Raw genomic sequence first — 19056 nt, forward strand, 5'->3', positions numbered from 1 at the left:
AATACAGCTAGTCAATTAAATGTAGAAAAATCAGCCTAGCCCTTTAGCTGCTGTTCTCTAATTTTTATGCTCCTGAACCAACAGAAAATTCTAACATTAAAAAATGCCCATAAGTTATTGAGATTTGTCACCTGACAATTGAACCCTTTAGCAGCCCCTGAGCTGGCTATATGCTTATACATTTAAAGTGTTAACATTTATTAATCTATGGTGAATCTTTGAAAGGAACAGGAGGCAATACATGCTATCTGTGGAAAACACTAAAAAGAGGAAACTGAAATGAAAACATTAAATCTATACAAGAGAGACTGAAGTGTGCTATCAAATCAACACATGATTGGTCTTCTACAAGCTTGTGAATTCCAAGTGTAGGTCTAGACCCAAATGGAGAGCATTTCAGAGCTGGAGATGTAAAAAATCTACTTTAACATAAGAAAATAGCTCCAAAATAGCTCCACCCTGATCCTTATGATAGGGCAGAGCTGCTTAAAATGAAAGCAACAGTTATCCACATATATGTTCATGGTTCCCAGGAGTGCCCAAGCCCCTCCGCCCATGGGAAGCATGATATATTTCTCAACACATAAGACAACATAGACTTTGCCCTAAGACTTCCTTTGATGCCCTGCTAAGTTCAAGATGCTTACAATGGCTGCCAACTCCTAATATTTCAAAGACTGTCTACATTAATATCTTTCAAAGCCCCAAACCCTGGCAAGGAATGAAAATTGTTTTTGAATCTGCTTCAAGAATTAATATTAGAGAATAGGAGGTTTCTCCTCTCAGCAAATTGAAGCTGAATAAATTGTTTTCTGTTTCCTTAGAAATGGAATTGGTTGCTGGAGGTGAGTATAGCTGTAAGAAGCCAGGGTACAATGGTGCTGCAGAGAGATGATCTGGGAGTGTGGGAGGAGGGACTCTGTTCTCTGAAATTATGGATAGGTCTGTCTCTATAAACCTAGTATATTAGGTTGGGATGCTGTTAAGGTCAACTGGACTCAAGGGACTGTAATAGCCTCTCCGATTATCGAGTGCCCACACCATAGTCTACTCCTACACAGTCCCAGGCGCTGCTCATGTCCTCGCTGCTTAGACACAGGTGGACTAGAACTTACCTGTGCAATTCCATGGACGGCTCCATTCCTTGGAGCAAAGAGAACAAACTCAAGGGATCTTTTCCTTTTGGGGCTTCCAGGAACCTGCTTTGACCAACACTCTCTACCCCAAACAAACAAGTGTTTCTTGTGGTTTGAGGATTTAGTTTCCTCTATGAATTTAAAAGACCCAAACAATACCATCGCTTGCCAAAAGCTTTCTGTCATGGCTTTGATTTATTTCTTCTTCTTACTTTTTTTTTTGCAATTTACAAAAATGAAAAAACAACTCTCACAGTATATCAGGAAATGTAAAACAGAACAATGATACTAGAGAAAATCCTGCTACCTACAGCAGCCTAACCCTTTAGCTGCTAATATTTTGGCATTTTTTTCCTTTCAGTCCTTCTTAACTATTTTAATTAAGTCAGTAATAAACCATAAGTGTACAGTTTGGTATCCTGAACTACCTATTTGACAGTTATAACCTAAGCATTTCCCCATCAATTCTAATTCCTCTTCTTTCCTCTGTCATGGTGGGCCAGATAAATGTAGCTATAGATGCCATCTATTTTCTTCTTCTTTGTGACTTGTGGATTTTGATCATTTGATTCTTTCTTATTTATGCATAAGTTTCAGATTCCAGGAAAATTCCTTGACACTATCTAAGTGAAAGGATTTTTTTTATTTTTTTTAATTTAGTAAATATAAATTTCCAAAGTACAGTTTATGGATTACAATGGCTTCCCCCCCCCCATAATTTCCTTCCCACTCACACCCCTCCCATCTCCTGCTCCCTCTCCCCTTCCATTCACATCAAGATTCATTTTCAATTATCTTTATATACAGAAGATCGATTTAGTATATATTAAGTAAAGATTTCATCAGTTTGCACCCACACAGAAACACAAAGTGTAAAATACTGTTTCCATACTAGTTATAGTGAAAGGATTTTTAAAGATTTATTTTATTTTAAAGGCAGAATTACAGGGAGGAAGACACAAACTACACACACACACACACACACAGAGAGAGAGAGAGAGAGAGAGAGAGAGAGAGAGAATGAATGAGAATCTTCCTTCTGCGGGTTAACTCCCCAAATGACTGCAATGGCTAGGGCTGGACTCAGCTGAAACCAGAAGACCAGAACTCCATGTGAATCTCCCACGTGGGTGGCAGGAACTCAAGCACTTCAGCCGTCATCTGCTGCTTTCTCAGGCACATTAGCAGGGAGCTGGATCAGAAGTGAAGCAGCTGGGACTCGAACTGCTGCTCATAGGGGATGTGGCCATCACAGAAGGTGGCTTAACCCACTACACTGCAATGTTCACTCTGGGAATGTTTGCAAAAGATAAAAGGCTCATCAGCACTCAAAGGCTCAGAAATGGGCTTCAAGGTTGTGATGACATTTGAATGCTGGTTCCCAGAGCCTCACAGAACAAAGGGCAGCCTATAGGAAGAGAGAATGAGAGTCACATGCCATCTTGAAATGGAATTCTCAAGACAGCATCCATCGCTAGGGGAACAGAACCAGATTAGAGTCTTTGCTAACCATTAGTTGCTATGTGATCTTTTTTTAAAGATTTATTTATTTATTTGAAAGGCAGAGCTACAGAAAGGCAGAGGCAGAGGTCTTCCTTCTGCTGGTTCACTCCTCAGATGGACACAACAGCTGGAGTTGAGCCAATTCAAAGCCAGGAGCCAGGAGCTTCCCCTAGGTCTCCCATGCAGGTGTAGGGGCCCAGAGACTTGGACCATCTTCTGCTGCTTTCCCAGGCCATAGCAGAGAGCTGGATTGGAAGTGGAGCAGCCAGAACTAGAACCGACACCCATATGGGATGCCAGCACCACAGGTGGCGGCTTTACCCACTATATCACTGCACCACCCCACCCCCATGTGATCTTTAATATGTCACTTTACATCCCTAAGCCTCAAGCCCTCATCTGGAAAATGTGTGAAATAGTACCCACCTCAGAGGGGGCCACTATTTAACCCATAATCAATGCTCGCTGGAGCTTTTCATCTTTTTCACAACAAAGTCTTTTCAAGTCTGGATCAATTTATTTTATTTTATTTGAGATTATTTATTCAAAAGGCAGAAGGCAGACAGAGAGAGAGACAAAGAGAGATATCTTTCATCTGCTGGTTCACTCCCCAAATATCTGCAACAGCTGAGGCTAGGCGGGGCTGAAGCCAGGAACCTGGAAATTTATCTGGGTCTCCCATATGGACAACAGGGGCCCAAATACTTGGGCCATCCTCCACTACCTTCCCAGGCACATTATTAGGGACCTGGACTGGAACTGAAGCATCTGGGTCTTGAACCAGCACATGGATATGAGATGCCAATAGCTCAACACTACTCCACAATGCTGGCCCCAAGTTTAGGTCAATTTAAATGACAGTTTATAAAAACAGGGAAATAACATTTTTCATAGCACCTAAAGATAGAAGAAGTAGTTTATAAATTAACTGAGTTCTTATTTGTCTACCTTAAAAAAGAACAGCCCATAGTTTGACTAGGTGTATAATGTCTTTTGATATATGTATGGTATTCAATGTACTTTATTCATCTCAGTAGAATTTGGATGGAGACCTAAGAAGTCTAATTCCACAAATGTATCATAATGATTGGGATTCAGAAAAGTCCAAATGATACATGGAGATAAATTCTAGGTGCTTATTTCAAAAATATATGCATCAGCTGATTTAGTATTATCAAGCATTTTCCAAACAGTTATTGATACACAAAGAAACAGTATGGTCACCACATATTCTTTCCTATTTGTGAAAGCTGATCCACTTTCTCCCCTATCTGCAAAGTCTCTAGTCTCACTCTGCCCCCACCCAAGTCACTGATGGCCTTGCTCTGAACTTGACTGAGAGAATGAGGCCTTCAACAGGTTGGGAAGCTTGTTAGCCTTGATCCTGTACCTCAGCTTGGATTCCATCCCTTTCCTCTTCTCTCTCAGCAGGGATTTTGATCTCCTTGGAGACCTGAATCACCCTCTCTTCCCCTTTGTATCTTCAACCCCTCAAACTCCTCTAGTTCCTTCTCCCTAGGCTAGCATATTGTACTGTAGGCAACAGATCATTCACCAAACCCCTTCTTCACTTGATTCTCAGAGACAACCAGCTCTTACCTGATTTTCCTTCTACTTTCTATTCTTCCCTTTTTAGTCTTAAAAAAGTTATTCATTTATTTGAAAAGCAGAGAGACAGAGAGATCAGTCTTCATCCACTGATTCACTCCTCAAATGACTACTACACCCAGGACTGGGCCAGGCTGAATTCAGGAGCCAGGAACTCCATCTGGGTCTCTCACATGGTCACAGGAGCCCAAGTACTTGGACCATCCTCTGCTGCCTTCCCAGGCACATTAGTACAAAGCTGGAACAGAAGCCAAGCAGCTGGGACTTGAATCAAGAGGCTGTTTGACACACTGGGCCACACCAGCCCCTCCATTCTCACTCTTCTGTCTGCTTTACTAAGGCATTAAAGTTTATGTTTAGAAGGAACCCCAAAACCAAGTCCTTTCATTATGTTGAAAATATTACATTATCATTGGTTGTCATTGACTTAGGGAAAGGAGACATCCATATTCAACTCTTCCTTCTTTTTTACATAGTTTATGCGGAAGAACTAAAATAAATATGTGTACCATCAATATTTTATGACATTCACATTACCTCTACCTTAGGTATAGATAATTGCACAATGTTGTCATGATTTATTTTCTCCCAACAATTCATAATTGAGAATTGCTATATGCTAGACATAGGGATGATTACAGAAAAATGTTATAATAACAGTTACCCTTCATTGTGCCCCTTATGTTTGCCAGATAGTTTACATAAGAACAACCTTGCACAGTAGGTATTAACTTCCCCAATTTTTCATGGGATGATGAAGCATCAAGTCCTCATTCCAACGAACGGCTTGCAGCCAAAGAGCAGGAATTCAAGTTTTGTCTTTCTAACTCAAGACTTTCTTCACATGCCCCAACATTAAGTATAACAGATGCCAAGAATATAAGCTAGAAGGATAGGCAATTCTGAGATTAGATATGAGTTTTAATAAAGATAATTATGTAATTACTTTATATGCTTTTGCAAATTAAGAAAAATACTAAGTTCTATAGGGTTTTAGAGTTTTGTAAAAGGCAAAAATAAGTCATAAGTCACTTCTACCCATGTTTTTCATTACAATTTACAGGTTTTATTTTTTCTCCTTTTCAAAGTCATGCACTTGGTGGCAAAGATAAGCATCATTTTGTGAAAAAATACAAAAATGCATTCAGAAAAATAAATGCTGGCCCTTTGCTAGTCACTCCCAAGACCTGTGGACTGGGAGTTTTTACATGATTCAGGAGGCGCGAAAGATGTATCTCCCTGACAGCTCATTAATTACTGACATTTTCTCTTTTGCTCCCCATGGAATTCTGGGCCCGGAAGAAACCTTGTTATGTAGTTCCCATATGAAAATAGGCAGTGACCTGGGACCCAAATGAAATTAGGGCAAGCCTAATGAGAATCAGGAGGTGCGGGTAATGAGAGGCAGGCAGTGGGCCTAACGAGAAAGTTGGCAGACTCTCTCTCTTCTGTTAACCTTTCTCTATTTTTTAGGGTAATGTTTCAGCATGTGTTTTTACTGGAATTTTAAGCACAGTTTCTTTATGCTTTCTTTGATTCATGTAGGTTTCTGAGGTGGGCGTTATAATGGCATGAAATAATAAGGCTGTATTTTAGTTTGGCTGGATAAATGGGGTAGTGGGCAGTGTCACAGGGAAGTTGGTTGTTGTCATGCCACTTGGAAAGTGCTCAGTGTTTTCTCATCTTGGAAGAGGGTTATATTTGGTGGGAATACCAGCTGCTTCATCTTTCTTCCAGGGGAGATGGGAAGGGATGATAAGTGATGAGTCAGATGAATTGACAGTGCATTGTGGAGGTGAAATCTATGATTGTTTCCAAAATCAATGAGAAAAAAAGTTGGGATCAATTAAATGCTTTCACGGACACAGGAGGAGAACTGTGGTGTCCAACTGGGTTTTGGCCATTTAGTTACAAAACCGCAAAACCCTCTATTTGACTGTTAACTCCTTGAACACAAAGATTGTGTTTCATTCCTCATTTCATTCCTCTAGCAGCTAGCATAGTCTTGGTACAAGATAAATATTCAAACAATATTTAGAAATAAATAGAAATTAAATCAAGAGGATACAGATAATGTTTTAAACACAGTTTTGAGTCTGATAAAGGGCTAAATATTTCTGGCAAATAGTTCTTAAATGTGTACGACTGCATCTACAATATCTCAAAAAGCAATGATCTATTCTAGATGGAGAAAGATGCACCTCTTGAGAGATTTAAACCTCAGGTTTGATTTTATGAGGATTTGTGGTTTAAATTTATATTGCCCATGAGATGCAAGAGACACAAACTGAAAAATCAATTTAAAACATGGTGCTAGATTGGAAATACTCTTGGAACAACTGGCAAAAACAAAGACAAAGCATCTTTGGAAGGTCATATTTAGCTAAGGCTACAAAGATGTTACCTTTTCTAAAACTTTATCAACATTAAGTTACAGTATAAAATTAAAAATACCTTAGGAACAAAACCTAGGAACACGAGAGACAGCAGAAATAGTGAACACAATTAGGACCCAAGATTTTCATATAGTGGGAAAACTGAATAAAGATATAAAATATATATATATTTGCAATGATTCGAGAAATAAAAGGTAGAAACAAAAATATGAGAAAGGAACAAAGATTGTTAAAATAAGGATCTAACAGATTGAAGAATTTTAAATCATTAAAAGAGGATATTAAGAGTAACTCACTTAAGTAAAATATGTATATTTTAATAGAATGCAAAACCTCCCCTCCAGTGGAGAAATGAGAAAGAAAAAAACAATAAAAAGAAGTCAATCAGTATACAAGAGAGAAGAAATGGAAATAGCAACAACAAAGTCCAAAGCATAGGACAAGTAGGGTAGTTTGAGAACAGATGGGAGACATGAATTACAATTGTATCAGTGGTAACCAAAATTGTAAATGGAAAAAACTCATGAGTAAAAGGGGATGGACAATTAGATTTGACTTCTGAATTTTTCACTGAAGTGTAATACACACAAAGCAAAATAAATGTAAGTACAAGATTGCTGAATCTTGAGAAATAACGCAATTGTGTAACCAGCATGCAGGTCACATAACGTAACATTACCAGCCCTCAGAAGCCCCCCATGCCCCTTCCCATCAGCCCCTGCTCTACCATAAAGATACCTCTCTTGACTAACATCATAAAATTATTTTGATCTTTATTTTAGATTTGATTAAAGACCTAAATATGAAAGGCAAAAATCATAAAATTTTCAGAAGATAGTTTTCATCATTTCACAGTTTGGAAAGATTTCTAAATCTTAAAAACAAATAAAGAGAAAGCCTGATCAATTTGTCTATATTAAAATAAAGACCTTCTGTTTATCAGAAACCATGGTAAAGAAGTGATAACTAGGAGAAAATATTTGCAATTTGACATATAACTACCAAGGAATCAGTACCCAGAATATGTAAAGAATTCCTTCAAATCAGTAAAAGGAAGATAAACTACCCATTAATATTAAAAATGGGCAAAATAGAGGCCAGCACGGTGGTGCAGTAGGCTAAGCTTCCTCTGTACTGCCGGCATCCCATATGGGCGCTGGTTTATGTCTCAGCTGCTCCACTTCTAATCCAGCTCTCTGCTATGGCCTGGGAAAACAACAGAAGATGGCCCAAGTACTTGAACCTCTTCACCCACATGGGGGACCCAGAAGAAACTCCTGCCTCCTTGCTTCAGATCAGCCCAGCTCCTGCCATTGTGGCCATCTGTGAAGTGAACCACTGGATGCAGGACCTTTATCTCTGTCTCTCCCTCTCTCTCTGTCTGTAACTCTACCTTTCAATTAAACAAATAAAATAGTTTTTAAAAAATTGTCGAAATAAGGTGGCATGTGGCCGACGCCATGGCTCACTTGGTTAATCCTTCACATGCGACACCAGCATCCCCTATGGGCACTGGATTCTAGTCCCGGTTGCTATTCTTTCAGTCCAGTTCTCTGCTGTGGCCCTGGAAGGCAGTGGAGGATGGCCCAGGTGCTTGGGCCTGGCACCCACATGGGAGACCAGGAAGCAGCTCCTGGCTCCTGGCTTCAGATGGGTGCAGCGTCTGCCATAGCGGCCATTTTGGGGGTGAACCAACGGAAGGAAGACCTCTGTCTCTGTCTTTCTCTCTCTCACTGTCTATAACTACCTGTCAAAAAAAAAAAAAAAAAAGTTGGCATCTTATTAGTCAAAGTGGTCAGTTTAAGTTCATAATTGATCATAATGATAGGGTTAAGTGTCAAAGGGATCACATCAACAAGACTAGTGTCTGCTAATAATAACTGAAAGAATTAAAAGGAGAGAATGATCCAACATGGGAAGCAGGATACACAGCAGACCCATAGAATAGCAGATATCCTAAACAGCACTCTGGCCTCAGAATCAGCACTTAAGGCATTCGGATCTGGCTAAAAAGCCCATGAGAGTTTCTCATGCGTGGAAAGCCAAGACACTATGGTAAAAAAAATGACCTAAATGAAAGATCTCTGTGAGTGAGATCTCAGTGGAAAGAACGGGCCATCAAAGAAGGAGGTACCTTTCTCTGAAGGGAGGAGAGAACTTCCACTTTGAATGTGGCCTTGTCTAAATAATATCAGAGTTTGTGAACTCAAGAGGCTTCCATAGCCTTGGCAACGCATGACAAGAGCCTCGGGTGATTTCTGACATCATAAATAAGGGTGTTAATTGTTAAATCAACAACAGGAGTCATTGTGCACCTACTCCCCATGTAGGATCTCTGTCCTTAATGTGTTGTACTATGCAAATTAACAGTAAAACTACTACTCAAACAGTACTTTATACTCTGTGTCTGTGAGGGTGCAAACTGTTGAAATCTTTACTTAGTATATACTAAGTTGATCGTTTGTATATAAAGATAATTGAAAATGAATCTTGATGAAGAATGGGATGGGAAAGGGAGTAGGAGATGGGATGGTTGCGTGTGGGAGGGAGGTTATGGGGGGAAAAGCTGTTATAATCCAAAAGTTGCACTTTGGAAATTTATATGTATTAAATAAAAATTGAAAAATATTGTAGCCAAATGCACAGAAAAAAATATTCATAATAAATAAATAGTGTTTAAAAAGAAAGGATATCTCAAGCCGGTGTCACAGCTCACTAGGCTAATCCTCTGCTTGCAGCGCCGGCAACCCGGGTTCTAGTCCTGGTTGGGGCGCCGGGTTCTAGTCCCGGTTGCTCCTCTTCCAGTCCAGCTCTCTGCTGTGGCCAGGGAGTGCAGTGGAGGATGGCCCAAGTGCTTGGGCCCTGCACCCCATGGGAGACCAGGAGGAGGCACCTGGCTCCTGGCTTCGGATCGGCGCAGCGCGCTGGCTGTAGCAGCCATTTGGGGGGTGAACCAATGGAAGGAAGACCTTTCTCTCTTTCTCTCTCTTTCTCACTGTCTAACTCTGACTGTCAAAAAAAAAAAAAAGAAAGAAAGAAAGGATATCTCAGTTTCCATCAGTATATCACAAGATTTTGAACATTAATCATCACATGGGGAGTTGAAATTAAAACAACTACTATACTGGGAAAAAATGGAGAAACTTTTTTGAAAAGATTTTATTTATTTATTTACTTGAAAGTCAGAGTTATACAGAGAGAAGAGAGGTCTTCCATCCGCTGGTTCACTCCCCAGTTGGGTGCACCAGCCAGAGCTATGCTGATCCGAAGCCAGGAGCCAGGACCTTCTTCCAGGTCTCCAGCTTAGGTGCAGGGACCTAAAGGATTTGAGCCACCTTCCACTGCTTTCCCAGGCCATAGCAGAGAGCTGGATCAGAAGTGGAGCAGCCAGAACTCAAGCTGGCACCCATATGGGATGCTAGCACTGCAGGCAGCGGCTTTACCCACTATGCCACAGTGCTGGCCCCCAGAAATGGAGGAACTTTTGACCTATCCTAGCTGAGTTCAAGTCAGATCCATATTATACTATGTAGAGATGCTGTATAAATGCCTCTGAGGGGGCACACCCCCACTGAAATTAGAGTCACAGCCACAGTTTCTGCTAATGCCAAAACAGGCCAGGGATGGGCACACCCACCCCAAAGGAATGTGGCAGCAGGAGCAGCAGGGGGCTAATGGACATTAAGTGGTACCTGGAGTGTTTTCAGGAATTTGTAAGTTTGCATGAACATCTAAATGGGCCTGTCTCTGAAGATTTGCAACACAGCTCTAATCCCTATTTTAGGCCACCAGACTTTTTCCCAAATCCTTAAGTTGATGTGTAACCTTGCCTACCTGCCTGTTGGCTTGTAGACTTGCTGGTACCTTCTAAATAAAAGTGGGAGTGCATAGCTATCCAGTGGCATGCTCTTAGAATGGATGCTCCTGTGTCCTGTCTCCTCATTTGAAAAACCCCACAATACCTGCCATGTGCCCTTGGGCAAGTTATTGTACTTCTTTGCAACTTCATTTCCTCAGCTATAAATGAACCTAATAATCCTGCCTATTTTAGTACATTTTCTGTCATTCATAGCATATTCCTATAGACTGGCTGTATTGTAAAGAAAAGAGTCTCATTTTGGCTCAAGATTCTGGTTCAAGGTTGAGGGTCTGCACCTGTTGATGGCCTTTTTGCTGACAAAATCCCAAGGTGGCACAGGGTAGTGTATGGTGAGAGACTAAGCTACACTTGCTTTTAAAGCAGAAGCACTGTCAAGATAACTCGTTAGTCCACTGATCATATGAAAAGATTAATGTACTCATGAGGGCAGAGCCCCAAACACCTCTTTTTACTGTTTATTTATTTTTAAAGATTTATTTATTGATTTGAAAGGGAGAGTTACAGAGAGAGTAAGAGAGAGAAAAAGAGAGAGCAAGAGAAAGAGAGATCATCCATCTGCTGGTTCTCTCCAGCATCCAGTATGGGATACTGGTGTTGCAGGTGGCATCTTAGCCCCCTGAGCCACAATGCTGGCCCCAAAAGATAAGTTTTTGGGGTGCAAAATAATTTTGGAATCCATGCATAGTTTTTTTCATAATATGCACTCTCTGTGAATTTTTGAAGATCCCTTATATTAAAGTTATTTCTTTATGGTCTCCTCTGCAGAAATTATATTCAAAAGGCAGAGAGTTTTGTCAGTTTTGTTCACTGCCACATTTCTGGCACCTAGAATAGTGGCTTCCACATAGTGGGTCCTCACTATCTTTTGGTTGGATAAATAAATGAATGAATGAAGAATTGTCAAGTTTTGGCAAGGATGTGGAGCAATGGGAATATTTGCACACTACTGACAAGAGCATAAATTCGAACAACCTTGAAAAACAACATGTGCCATTCTCTAGTAAAGCTAGATAGGTGTATCCCCTGCTCCAGCAATTCCTCTCCTGGCAAATGCCCTCTAGTTAAGTGCCTGGCATGTGACTCAGACACAGGGACTAGAAATAGGTAAGGCTCCACTGCTTGTAATGGCAAAGAACAGGACATCATTCAGTTATTTGCCAACACTAGCATGAACAAATATATTTCCAATTATTTATACTACAGAACAAGGAAAATGAGTCCATCATAATGACAGTAAATCATGCATGAATCTCAAGAACAAAATATCAAACAATATAGGTGTGATTTCGCTTACATAAACTTGAAAAACGTAAGACCAAATAACATGTCATACAGAGTTACTAAGACAATAAAAGTGTAATGGACAGCAAAGCAATGAAGGGCACAATATTTAGGGCAGTGATTGCCACAGAAAGGAATAGGAAGCAATGCTCAGAAAGGAGCATGGAACACTTGTGTGGAGAACATGTAGGTGTTTGTTGTAATATTTGTTTTTATATTTCATATTGTAAGCATTCCATATGTCTACTCAATAGATGACAAATAATTTTCAGCAAAAATCTCAAGAGAATAAAATAAAATCGTTAAAGAAATAGATTGGCTATTTATTAAACAGCTATTCCAACTGATCAATTAACACAAGTTGCTCAAGCCCATAATTAGTCAGGGATCACCAATTAAGATGATAATAGCATAATATTTATGAGATTGACAAAGTTTTTTTTTTTTATTTGACAGGTAGAGTTATAGCCAGTGAGAAACAGAGAGAAAGGTCTTCCTTCTGTTGGTTCACTCCCCTAATGGCCACTACAGCCAGTGCTGCACCTATCCAGAGCCGGGTGCTTCCTCCCAGTCTCCCGTGTGGGTGCAGGGACCCAAGCACTTGGGCCATCCTCCGCTGCCCTCCCGGGCCACAGCAGAGAGCTGGACTTGAAGAGGAGCAACCGGGACTAGTGCCTGGCGCCCCAACCAGGACTAGAACCCGGGGTGCCGGCACTGCAGGCAGAGGATTAGCCAAGTTAGCCACGGTGCCGGCCAATAAAGTTTTTAAAAGTTGATCAGGAGGCCGGCACTGTGGCGTAGCAGGTGAAGTTGCCACCTGCCATGCCAGCATCCCATATGGGCACCAGTTCATGTCCCAGGTGCTCTGCTTCCTATCTAGCTCTCTGCTATGGCCTGGGAAAGCAATAGAAGATGGCCCAAGATTTTGGGCCCCTGCACCCATGTGGGAGACCCAGAAGAAACTACTGGCTACTGGCTTCAGATCGGCCCAGCTCTGCCCATTGTGGCCAATTGGGGAGTGAACCAGAGGATGGAAGATCTCTCTCTTTCTCTCTGCCTCTGCCTCTCTGTAACTCTGCCTTTCAAATTATAAATAAATAAATCTTTTTTTTTTTTTAAAAAAAAAAGATGATCAGAACAGGTGTCAGTAAGATGTTAGTAAAATGGGGCCAGTGCTGTGGCGCAGTAAGTCAAGGTCCCAGCCTGCAGCACCAGCATTCCATATGGCACTGGTTTGAGTTCCAGCTGCTCCACTTTTTTTTTTATTTGACAGGTAGGGTTATAGACAGTGAGAGAGAGACAGAGGAAGGTCTTCCTTCCATTGGTTCACTCCCCTATGGCCGCTACGGCCAGCGCTGCGCCGATCTGAAGCCAGGAGCTTCCTCCCAGTCTCCCATGCAGGTGCAGGGACCCAAGCACTTGGGCCATCCTCTTCTGCCCTCCTGGGCCACAGCAGAGAGCTGGAATGGAAGAGGAACAACCTGGACTAGTGCCCGGTGCCCCAACCAGGACTAGAATCCCCAGGTGCCGGCGCTGCAGCCAAGTGAGCCACCGCGCTGGTCCTGCTCCACTTTTGATCCAGCTTTCTGCTATGGCCTGGGAAAGCAGTGGAACATCACCAAAGTCCTTGGTCTCTGCACCCATGTGGGAGACCCGGAAGAGGTTCCTGGCTCCTGGCTTAGGATTGGCTCAACTCTGGCCATTGCAGCCATTTGTGGAGTGAACCAGCAGATGGAAGACCTCTCTCTTTCTGTCTGTCTGTCTGTCTCTCTCTCTCTCTCTATCTGTGTGTGTGTGTGTGTATCTACCTCTCTGTGTAACTCTATCAAATAAATAAAATAAATCTTAAAAAAAGATATTAGTAAAATGAATTTTCCATTTTAATGCCCATGAAAAGAGAAAATGATATACTCATTTACAGGATAATTTTGAAGTACATATTAAAACCCATCATAGTCCAACCCATGACCAGTAAATTTACTCCTCAGAACATTGTCAAAGTCATATCATTTTTGAAAAATGTAAAAACAGTAATACTTTTAATGGGTGTATGTCTCTAGATAAAAATATTTGATGTGGGGTAGATGAGGGAGGGGTTAGGAGGGATAGCCAAAGGGACTACAACATTAGTAATGTTCAAATTTTTTAAAAGCATATTTATATATTTCTTGTTTAATTATAATTTTATTTTATAAGAGAAATAAAAGCTGCACACGAAAATTTGCTCAGTTCAGCTAATAGAGTGTAGCATTTAATTGAAATTAAAGCATTTATATCCTTTAATGTTTATATTAAAAGCCACAAAATACTTAAATTTAATGAGTTAAGGTACCAGTGTGAGAGGTTAGGAAAACAGCATGTGGAAGAAATCTAAAGAATGCAAAATTTTTTTAAAAAATGAAGATAAAAGCAGCATGAAAGAAATAGCACAACTGCAGTAGAGAGGACCAACAAAATCAAAGTTGTTTCTTTGACAAGACTGATAAAATGACAATTTAGATAATTCAAAAAGTGGGAGCGAAAAATAGAGAATTCTAGAAGAAAAAGAGGACATGACTAGAGGTACTATGGCTATTTTAAAGATATGAACATGTCATGTGCAATTTATGCCAATAAATCTGAAAACTTAGCTGAAATAGACAATTTCCTAGAATCATATAACTTATCAAGCTATCTGAAAAGGGAAAGAAACTAAATGGAGGAGTAGTCATTAAAGAAATTGAATCAGTAGCTCAAAGTCCATGCACCAAGATTGGCCCGGATTGTTTTGTAGATGAATTATGCCTAATATTCAAGGAATAGGCCATTCAATTTAATACCTACCTTTCAAAAGAAAAGGATGAAAGGGGAATGTGCCCCAAATTATTTCATCAGGCTAATATAATGCTTCTGAAATCAAACCCAGTTTGATTTCCATTACAAAAAATGGAAAGTGCATTGCCAGTTTCACTTAGGAACATAAATGCAAAGGTTACAAACAGAATGTTAGCAAGCCAAATCCTTCAATGTAGAGAGAAGTCCATTGTGACTAAATTGGGTTTATCCAAGGAATGCAAAGGCATTTTAGTATTGGAAAACTATAACTATAATTTGCCATATTAGCAAATGAAGAGAAAATATTATCTCAACAGAAGTAGACATAGAAAAGGCAGGTAGGGGCCCGGCGCTATGGTGCAGCAGGTTAAAGCCCCCACCTGCAGTGCTGGCATCTCATATGGGCACCGGTTCGGGTCCCAGCTGCTCCACTTCTAATCTGGCTCTCTGCTAATGTGCCTCAGAAAGCAGTGGAGAATGGCTCAAATCTTTAGGCCCCTGCACTCACATGGGAGACCCAGAAGAAGCTCCTGGCTCCTGGCTTCAGATCTGCTCAGCTACAGCAGTTTGCAGCCCTTTAGAGAGTGAAGCAGCAGATAGAAGATTTCTCTTTCTCTCTCTCTCTATCTCTATCTCTCTCTCTCTTTCTCCCTCTCTCTTTCTACCTCTCTGTAACAGTATCTTTCAAATAAATAAATATTTTTTAAAAAAACATGTAATAGAAAAAATTCAACACTAATTGATTATAAAAATGTTCTACAAAGAGTAAAAGGGAAGAAGTTCCTTTATCTGATAAAGAGTATCTGATAAAAAAAATACTAAAAGTAATGTGTTGTGTTGAACTTTTAGAAATTCAATCCATTTTAAATGGTCAATTATTCTATTTTGGGTATATGTTTTTGTTGCTTTTCCATCCTTTTTATTTTAAGCAGTGAACATCCTGCAGCTAAATTTATGTGTACTTGTCATACTATTTCCTTAGGAAAAATTCCAAGAAGTAGAATTGTTCAGCTCGAGGTTTTACATCCTATACATTTTTATTACATATTCCTAAATTTCCATGCAGGAAGATTGTATAAACCTTCAGTGCTTCCAAGTAGTTCCTGGGGGGGTCCCCTTTTAATCATTGTATTCACTCAACAGGTATGTATTGAGCATTATGATATGCTAAGCTTTGTGCTAAGAGCTGTACCATGACAAACTCAATAATTGTGGTTTGTGCCCTTGTGTGTGTGCAGACCAGTTTTGAGGTTATCTGTAAATGTTCTGTGAGAAATCACATGTTTGTGACTTTACTCATTTTTCTGAATATTCAGATTGATTTGCCAGAAGGCAAGATTTTAGGGTATCCAGCATCTGAAGTATAATGGGTCCAGCAAATGAGATCTTGTTAGGTGGAATAACTATTTTCTAATCACACATAGAGCAAATGGTAAAAAAGCAACTTGTATTTAGATGGGGAAGAACGAACAAAATAGGTCAGTCCTAACCCGTATGAAATGCATGATTTCCTTACCCATGAAAAAGGGGCTGTACGCCACATCAGAGAGCGGCAAAGGGGACAAGGCATAGACTACATCATATGCCCAGTTTTGCCTTGTGCAGGCCCTGCTGGGGTCAGAATATGTGAGTGATCTTTCCTGTAGATAAGCTTGAGTTCAGTACCCCTGATGTGGGCTGTAAACTGACTCAAATTAGATTGAGCGTATCCCCTTATAGACACCAGCTCAATGCCAATTACCATTCTCCATCAGCAACTCTTCAGAAGAGAATTCAAAAGTAAGAGGTGACCAGATAGGGAACTAACTCCAGCTTCTGGTGCCTTCCTCCCAAATCAAACCTGGAGAGACTACCTGATTTAGAGAAAACATGGAGCCAGCCAAGTAACAAAAACCATAAGAACAGCAGGAGAGGCAAAGTGGCCTTGAAGTCCATAGGACCACCACAGTCTGCATAGCAGCCAAGCAAGAAACAGAAAGAGTAGTTCAGGTAGATTTCTACTTCCGTCTTCTCTTCTTTCCTGTTGTTTTGGGTGATTATTGTCCACCCTATTGCCTTATCCCAAGGCACCATTGTGGTGTCAGTAGAGTAAACCCATTGATGAAGGGTCTAGGAGAACTAGTCGTCCTGCTATTGGACACCGTTGTCTCCATCTCCAACACCTCCAAACCCCCAGGTCTGAGAAAAGACCGCCTAAAGAGATGACCTCTTCCCACTGTTGCTTAATTTTAAGAATTTAAAAGGGAATTCCTGATAGAGGAGTTACTCAAAGGAATGAACAGACATAGCTGATCATAAATTTGATGGTGCTAAGGGTTTTCTCTATCCTGAAAGTGATCTCTCACCATCTCTTTAAAACCACTAAAGGACTATCCACAGTGTGTGTGGTTCCTCTCATTTACATTGCCAGACAGGACTGACCTCAGGAAAACATGACCTCATGAGTCAAAATAGCAAGATGCCCAATTAGTAAAACCTCTGTAAAACAAACCAAATAACGAACACAGTCCACATGATGTGAAATGATTGGAACATATGAACAATGAATTTAAAATAGGGATAGTTAGCATTCTTAAATAGATAAAGGAGAATATTAGGAATATGAGGCAGGTACATGATGTAAGAAGAACCAGATGGAAATATTAAATTAAAAAAGTTTTAGGAACAGGCATCGGACTAGCTGTTAAGACACCCACATCCTACATTTCAGTACCTGAGTTTGATTTCTGGCTCTGGCTCAGCTCCTGACTCCAGATTTCCTGCCAGTGTAGAACGTGGGAAGCAGTAGTGATGACTCAAGTAATTAGGCTCCTGCTACCTACATGGACACCAGGATTGTATTCCCAGCTCCCAGATTCAGACCCAGCCCAAGCCAAATAGTTGCAGGCATTTGGAGAGTGAACCAATGAATGGGAGCACTTTCTCCCTAACTCTCAAATAAATTTCCAATTTTTTCTCTAATTTTGAAATAGAGAAAGTTAAGACTCTAGCTGCCCTCAGCATATAGTGTACACAAGATATTTATATGTTTGTTTGAAAGGGGAGTGAAGGTTTAATCTAGGAAAAGTAACACTGATTAAGAGCTTCTACTGAACTTCAATGAGAGGGTCTTTCCCTCTACCTATGCAGTTGATTTATTTTTGCATATAAACACTCTTTGAAAGTCATAAATACAACACACAGCCCCAGAGTCTCCCTGAGAGATATCTGTGGGGTAGCTTTGAAGTAGGAAGGTCTTCTGAAATTCTTGACAAATGGAATGAAAATATAAACTTACCTTGATGCTAAAACCCATGCAATATTGCTGCAAAAATAGTTCTTTCAACTTTGTTTTATATCTGTCAAATCCAGTGATTAAGAATGAAATACTATTATGGTTTTAATGATATGTGATTATTTTTAAATCTGTTGTAAAAGAGTGAAATTATCATCTTTTCATTTGATTATTACTTATAGCCCTGGCCTATATTCTGGCTAAACTACGTGGCTTTTTTCCCCACTTGTTAACTCTTTATTTAGTGGAGCATTAAGACTTTGACAATAATGTAAATTAAAAATATGTTACATCAAAATTTAGTAGAAAAGAAAAAGGGAGGGGGGAAGAAAGGAAGTACCATTATTTTCTAATTGTATCTATGAACTGCATTAAATCTGTTCTCTTTGAATAACTATCACGTTAACTTGAAATTGTTGTAGTAATTATGCATTGGCTGTGACCCTGAGAATCTAATTATTAATAAAATCCTTTTATAAATTAAAATTAGCTATTTCCTACAAAAAATTAAAATCCATGCATAGTTTTTTCATAACACATGTTTTACATGAACTTTTTGAAGAATGCTTGTACCTAAAATGTTTGGAACAAAAATGAAATTGGCTACCACACGACCAAAATAAAGCTAAAGCTCTCATTCAGAATTGATTTATGCATACATGGTTTTTATGTGAAAATATAACTGCCTTCCTTGGAAACAAAGAGAGATATATTCTTATACTATGATAATTCATAATTTTTGACATTTTGCCTATATTGTCAAGGGTGTGCAGCAACTTCGATACCAAGAGGCTTTATGGAGGGGAGCTTTATAAATCTTACTGAAAAAGAAAGCTCAATGCAGTTAATAGGTGTAACATAAGAGTTTTCTGAAGTTCAGCATAAGCACTGACAATCTACATTTGCTATATTTTAGCTGTTCATTAGAAAGGAACAAGTCAAGCAAACTTAATTTTCATCATCTATTGATTTATTGATATCTGTGGCTTCATAAAAATCATTTAATAGCTATTCTCCAATTGAATGGCATTATTCAAATGTCATATTTTTTATCTTTCATTTTCATTGATTTCTCTGATGTATAAAGACTCTTTCACACTCTCCAATTTTTCATCATTCCCAGCAGAATCAATGTTCTACTCGGAGCTTTAAGCCCTCTGTTGA

The 19056-nt window shown here is 39.8% G+C and overlaps 1 protein-coding gene and 1 long non-coding RNA gene across 3 annotated transcripts in view; one reads left to right on the forward strand and one right to left on the reverse strand.

The window, feature by feature from the left end:
* SLC9A9 (solute carrier family 9 member A9) overlaps positions 1-19056 on the forward strand; it is a 626265-nt gene that overhangs the window by 357076 nt on the left and 250133 nt on the right. The gene's annotated exons all lie outside the window — the stretch shown is intronic.
* LOC127493944 (uncharacterized) overlaps positions 1-19056 on the reverse strand; it is a 34152-nt gene that overhangs the window by 12590 nt on the left and 2506 nt on the right. The gene's annotated exons all lie outside the window — the stretch shown is intronic.

This window comes from Oryctolagus cuniculus, chromosome 4 (assembly GCF_051225735.1).
Source record: "Oryctolagus cuniculus isolate XC-2025 breed Fujian yellow rabbit chromosome 4, ASM5122573v1, whole genome shotgun sequence".
NCBI classification, from domain to species: domain Eukaryota; kingdom Metazoa; phylum Chordata; class Mammalia; order Lagomorpha; family Leporidae; genus Oryctolagus; species Oryctolagus cuniculus.